A 7,094-nucleotide genomic window follows, 5' to 3' on the forward strand; every position below is an offset into this window, starting at 1 on the left:
AATTGCTGTCATGGATAAGATCTAATTAGAAATGTTGCAACTGTATAACACCCTTACTTGAGAAGATATTTGGCTTCAACAGACACACCAATCTGATCAATTAAAAAGGCTTTTACATTAACATAAGATGAGGGAAGAGGAGGTGCAGACCTTACCAGCCAGCTCAAAAACATGGTTGCCCGAGTTACATTTGAACTCTGAACTAACCAAACTCAAATTCAAAAACAAGATCTTTTAAATGTCAAAAACTTAGGACTCACTCTTGAAATTCTTAAATTGTTCCATTGATGATGCTTCCTTGCCAACTATCTCCGACGTTGTCATCCAGAACAAAATAAGAAATAGATGAAAAGAATGTACAGCTTGATAGCGAACTCCAGTAAATTCCGATTTCTAGAATTTTAGTGTTTGGGATCGATTTGCAGTAGTCTTACCCATGTTCTCACACCTAATCTTTCACCATAAACATATTTGATGAATGATATTGCATACCTCTGTTAAAATGCTCTAAATACGCTCCTCAAAACTGTTCAACTGAACGGAAATTTTCATTTGATTATTGCCCCTTGGAAATCAGAAACAACCACTATTGTTATTCGAGATACTCCTGAGCATTTACACTTGGTTTCCAAATGGATTGCAGCAAATATAGCTACTTTGCTTGAGCAGACCTGATTATCTATTTTCAAGGAATACGGCTAGAAATCTACTATAACGTTTTTTATTACTGATTAGGTATATTTTCAAAAGCAGGGGCACTTTGGGATCGACTGTTGACACTGCAGCGTCGTGAAGTATGTGATCTTGATTTTCTGGTAGAAAGAGTCTTCTCCTCAAGAAGCATTCAAATTGTAATGATGTCTCATTAAGAATATGGTGTTTACCAAACGTATGCAATTTTAAACATGTACCATTCATATTAAAATGGAACAAGTATCATGATTTAAATTGTGTTGCTTCTTGTCAAGAGGCAAAACTACTGAACTTTTGTCATCAACCCCATTCATCTAAACTACCTCTCTGACCAATAGTGACCGTCTTGTTCATCAAAAGGAACCAAATCTTCATATCCTTCATCAGACCTTGCAGATTCCTCATCAACAGAGCCTTCTAGCTGAGACAACAAAATTAGATTTAAGAGTGAATTCAAGCATAGAACCCACCAACGACATACACGTAATTTTTGTGTGATAAATACAAGGAAACTACCAATGACAAAGAATGACTATGGAATAAAATTGAATAACTATGCCAGGCCAGCTTTGAGTTTTATATAGACAACTTGACAGCATATATGCATAACATTTCCTACAGAAAGTTTGAAAAACAAGTACTTACATCTTCTTGCTTAATTCTTGAGTCACTGAGTTCATCCTCAGAATCAACAACAGACACTTCATCTGGTTCTTCATCATTGCTTGGTATTGGCAATTTTTCAGTGAGTTGCAACCACAGTGAAATATACTATATCATATAAAATGCAGGATTTTCGATAATATGAACTCTTCCCTTCGAAGAATTATTTGTTGAGATTTTCTGTTTGGAGCAAAATAGGAAAAATCTCAGCTGATGACAACAATAGAATTCAGGTCCTAGATTAACTCCAGTTTGTTGGGAGGGAGTTAATGCCTCCTATATTTGATGTGAGGGAGTTAATGAGGCTGTTAGATTCTCTATGCTATATAACAGGCAACCATTCGGATGGTTTGCTAAGAGGATGAGAGTTTTATGAGGTTTTCATTATGTAATCTCCAATTTGATTAATAAATTCCTGATGCCTATGTTTGGTGGACGTAGCCCAGATTGGTTGGGTGAACCACGTTAAAAACTGTGTTCATGTGCTTGATTTATTCTGCTGTGTGTTTATTTTGTTTGCTGTGCCTCTGGATTCCAACAATTGGTATCAGAGCTCAAGGTGGAGCGCTGGTTATGCTGGAGCACTGAGGGAGCTGTGTCTGACGAGCTGGAGGAGGTGCTGCCTGGAGGCGCTTTGTAAAGGTTATTTTTTGCTGAGTAAAGGTTCTGTACCTGCGTGGAGAATTGAATGCTGGTGCGTGGAGGGCGTGGAGGTTTGTATTGCCTGGTGCTGCGCTGTAATACCTGCTGCCTGGAGGGTGATGTCCGGTTGCGGGAGCGCTGAGGTATGTCAATCTATTGCGTGAAGCCTGCAATTTAATCGCCGGTGCGTGTGTAGATTTATTTGAAGCCACCATGATCAGAACCGAGAGTTTGCAATAAATTCATTTCGCAAAATAAAAAGCGCTGGAATATTGATTGGGACAGCATAAATTCAATGTAACAAATGTTTTGTTTTACATTATTCTTGGTTATACAGTAAATGCCCATAGAGGTAGCGGGTTCAAGCTTGCTTGAATATGACAGACACGGTGTTTTCTTTGATACATAAAAGTGAATCAAATTATATATGAGATCACGAGCCTGAATTTTTTAAATCGTTGGTGCGTGTGTATAACCGAGAGTTTGCAATAAAGTTTTGTTTCAAAACCGATTTGAGTATACCAGTTCTGTAATGTAAATGAAGATTCCCGTATGAAAGAAAAGGCAGCCATCGATGGGTATTGGTTGCTGAATGGAAACTACGTTGCCCGTAAATTTTTCCCAACTACAAGCCCCCACACATCAATGTTAAGCTTGTTATACAGATTAGAAACAAGAATGATATAATTTTTTTATATATATATTATCATTATTCGGTGATTTTGATTAAAGCGATTAAACAAAGGTGAGTTGGTTGGAATCATTGGAAAGGCGGTAGGTGCGTGAATGCATGGATTTCAGAGGATAAACCAATTTTTTTTGTTTTGGGGTTTTTTATAGTAGTTCACACAGCAAACAAAAAAATTTGTTTTGTGTGTAAAAACAAAGGCATAGGCAGAAAAAAATTTTTGTGTGAAGTGCAAACGACAGATTTTTTTTTAAAAAAAGGCATAGGCAATTTTTTGCTGGTATTTAAAACGTTGGTATTGGAGATTATTGTGCTTTTTGATACAAAATGGCGAAAACTCAAAGTGCCCGGTTTGAAATTGAGAAATTTAATGGCAAGAATAATTTTGAGATCTGGAAGGTGAAGATGCACGATCTGCTGGTTCAACAAGGTGTGGCGAAAGCACTGTTGGGGAAAAACAAAAGACCTCCTTCCATGACGGAGGATGAATGGGATGAGATGGACGATAGAGCTCTGAGCGCAATTCGGTTATGTCTGGCGGACGATGTTCTGTTCAACATTGTGTCAGAGAAATCCGTCGCAGGCTTGTGGTCGAAGCTTGAAAAGCTCTATATGACGAAATCTTTGACAAATCGGATTCTCCTGAAACGACAGCTTTACGGTTTGCGGATGAAAGAAGGTACCTCAATTGCTGATCACCTGAATGTTTTTAATACCTTATTGGTGCAATTAGACAGTCTAGATGTGAAATTTGATTCAGAGGATAAGGCAATAACTCTATTATGTTCATTGCCCGAATCCTGGGATCACTTTGTTACTTCCATAAGCTTTAGTACATCAGATATCCTTGAGTTTGACGATGTTGTTGGAGCCTTGTTGGCTGAGGAGACGAGGAAGAGGTCGAATGCAGACACCTCTACATCAGAGGTAATGATGGCCAGAGGTCGCTCACGAGAGAGACACTCCGGGGGAAAGCATAGTGACTCTCGTTCGAAGTCCAAAGGAAAGAAGCCCAAGGTGAAGTGCTGGCATTGTGGCAAGGCTGGACATCTGAAAAAGGATTGCTGGAAGCGAAAGCAGGCTGCTAAAGAAGGCTCTTCGACAGAAAAGAAGGAAGCCAACACCACAGATACAGGTTCAGTATCAGGTTCAGGTATGAGTGATGAGGTATTGTCCGTTAATGTTTCAAAACATGATCAACATTGGTTGTTAGATTCCGGGGCATCTAACCACATGTGTATTCATAAAGATTGGTTTAAAACATATAAATCAATTGATGATGGTGTTGTGTACATGGGTAATGATGTAACATGTAATATTGTGGGATTTGGGAGCATACAACTGCAAATGTTTGATGGGACAACAAAAATATTAACTGATGTGAGGCATGTACCAGATTTAAGGAAAATTTTGATTTCATTAGGAGCACTTGATTCAAATGGATATAAAATTGTAATTCAAGGTGGAGTTATGAAAATCTATAAAGGTATCTTACTAGTGATGAAGGCTAAGAAGGTAGGAAATCTTTCTCAATTAGAAGGTAGAACTGGGTCAGATCATGTGTTAGTGTCTGAACAGGACAGTAGTTCCCTTCGCCTATGGCATCAAAGGTTGGGCCATATGAGCGAACGAGGGTTGAAAATTTTGGCTGACCGAAAGTCACTTCCTAATCTAAGATCCGGAAAATTGGATTTCTGTAAACATTGTCTGTTTGGTAAACAAAGTAAACAAAAGTTTAAAACAGGCAAACATACTAGTAAAGGCATACTTGATTATATCCATTCAGATGTTTGGGGTCCAGCCCCTACAGCGTCATATGGTGGCTCGTCATATTTTGTATCATTCATTGATGACTTTTCTAGGAAGGTCTCGGTCTACATGTTGAAAAAGAAGTCTGATGTTTTTACAGTTTTCAAGCAGTTTAGAGCATTGGTAGAAAACAACACTGGTAGAACTATAAAATGTTTAAGAACTGACAATGGTGGTGAGTTTTCCTCCAAGGAGTTTGACAGCTATTGCAAGGGTGCAGGGATCGAGAGACATAAGACCACGGTTTATACTCCTCAGCAGAATGGAGTTGCTGAACGCATGAACAGAACTCTTCTAGAGAGAGCAAGGTGTATGCTGAGTAACACCGGGTTGCCAAAGGAGTTGTGGACGGAAGCGGTGGCAACAGCTTGTTATGTGATAAACCGATCTCCATCAACGACGATAGGCTGCAAGGTTTCGCAAGAGGTATGGAAAGGACACCCTTGTGACTATTCTAAACTCAGAGTGTTTGGCTGTGATGCATATGCTCTAGTGCCTAAACATCAGCGAACTAAATTAGATCCGAAATCGAAAAGGTATGTCTTTGTTGGGTATGGTGATGGAACAAAGGGATTTAGATTGTGGGATCCTACTACCCGCAAAATCATCATCAACAGAGATGTAAAGTTTGATGAATCCTCTCTTGTACAGTTAGATGTAAATAGTAGATTGAAACAGGATGATGTATCTGATTTCCAGCATATTCAGTTTGACAGCATTTCTAATGATAGTCATAACGACCATAGTTCAGATTCTAGTCATGAACAGGTTTCAGAATCAGATTATGAACAAGGTTCAGATGGAGGTCATGAACAGGTCTCAGATAGCGATCATGAAGAAGTTCCTACAGATGATAGACAACCAATTGTGGAAGCACCAGAAACATTCTTAAGGAGGTCTACAAGGATCAAACATCCTCCAAGAAGGTATGATGATCATGTTACTTCAGTTGCTTTGATCGCTAATGATGATGAACCTTTGTTATCAGGAAGCTGTAGAAGGTTCAAATAGTGACAAATGGAAAGCAGCCATGAAGGAAGAAATGATGGCCTTAGGTAAGAATGGCACGTGGGATCTGGTTGAACTTCCTAAAGGCAGGAAAACTGTGGGATGCAAGTGGGTGTTCAAGGTGAAACGGGGTGTGAATGATACGGAAGACAGGTACAAAGCGAGGCTGGTTGCAAAAGGGTTTTCTCGGAAAGCTGGCATAGACTTTCATGAGATATTTTAACCAGTGGTTAAAATTGTTTCAATTAGAATTGTCTTAGCATTAGTGGCTTTGTTTGATTTAGAGTTGCAGCAATTAGATGTTAAGACTGCATTTCTACAAGGAGACTTAGATGAGGAAATATATATGGAACAACCGGAAGGGTTTGTTCAGCATCGCAATGAGAAATTTGTCTGCAGGCTCAAGAAGTCATTATATGGCCTGAAGCAGTCGCCTCGGCAGTGGTATAAGAAGTTTGATTCTTTCATGTTGAGTCAGAAATATGTAAGAAGTGAATATGATCATTGTGTTTACTTTAAGCAGTTAAATAATGTCATGTTCATTATCTTAGTGTTGTATGTTGATGATATGCTTTTAGCAAGAAAAAGCATTGAAGAAATCAACAGGTTGAAGACTCAGATGGCAAGGATGTTTGATATGAAAGATCTAGGAGCGGCAAGACAGATTTTGGGCATGGAGATTTTCAGAGACAGGGGCAATGGTAAGCTGTGGCTATCACAACAGAAGTATGTTGAGAAAATACTTTTGAGGTTTGGTATGAATAATGTGAAGCCTGTTTCAGTCCCTTTAGCTTCCCATTTTAAGCTTTCTTCGAGTTTATGTCCTAATACAGATGAAGAAAAGGATTATATGTCTCGAATTCCATATGCCAATGTAGTAGGATGTTTAATGTATGCGATGGTTTGTACTCGACCAGATATTTCACATGCAGTTGGGGTTGTCAGTAGGTACATGGAAAATCCGGGTAAAGAACACTGGTCAGCAGTGAAATGGGTGCTTCGGTACTTGAGAGGCACAAGTAGTTATTGTATTTCTTACAATAAGAGTAGTGAATTTGTTTGCGGATATGTTGATTCCGATTTTGCAGGTGATCTGGATAAGAGAAGATCAACTTCAGGGTATGTCTTTACTCTTGCAGGTGGAGCTATAAGCTGGATGTCAAAGCTACAAAACATTGTTGCTTTATCCACTACTGAAGCAGAGTACATTGCTGCTTCGCATGCTTGCAAAGAGGCGGTTTGGTTGAAAGGTTTGCTTGGTGAGTTTGGTAGGTTACAGGACAACATCAGGTTACTTTGTGATAGTCAAAGTGCAATACATTTGGCTAAGAATCCGGCCTATCATAGTAAATCAAAGCATATTCCAATTAAGTACCATTTTGTAAGACAGGTTATCACTGAAAGGGGAGTCTCTCTTGAAAAGGTGCATACAAAGGAGAACTGTGCAGACATGTTCACGAAACCAGTTTTGTTGGAGAAGCTACGCTGGTGTTTGGCTTCTCTTGGCTTGCAGAAAAGATAAAATAATAATAACAGGGCATCAAGGGAATTGTTGTCAAGGTGGAGATTGTTGAGATTTTCTGTTTGGAGC

Source organism: Pinus tabuliformis, chromosome 6, assembly GCF_031772625.1.
Source record: "Pinus tabuliformis cultivar Carrire ecotype Pingquan chromosome 6, CPIR1, whole genome shotgun sequence".
NCBI classification, from domain to species: domain Eukaryota; kingdom Viridiplantae; phylum Streptophyta; class Pinopsida; order Pinales; family Pinaceae; genus Pinus; species Pinus tabuliformis.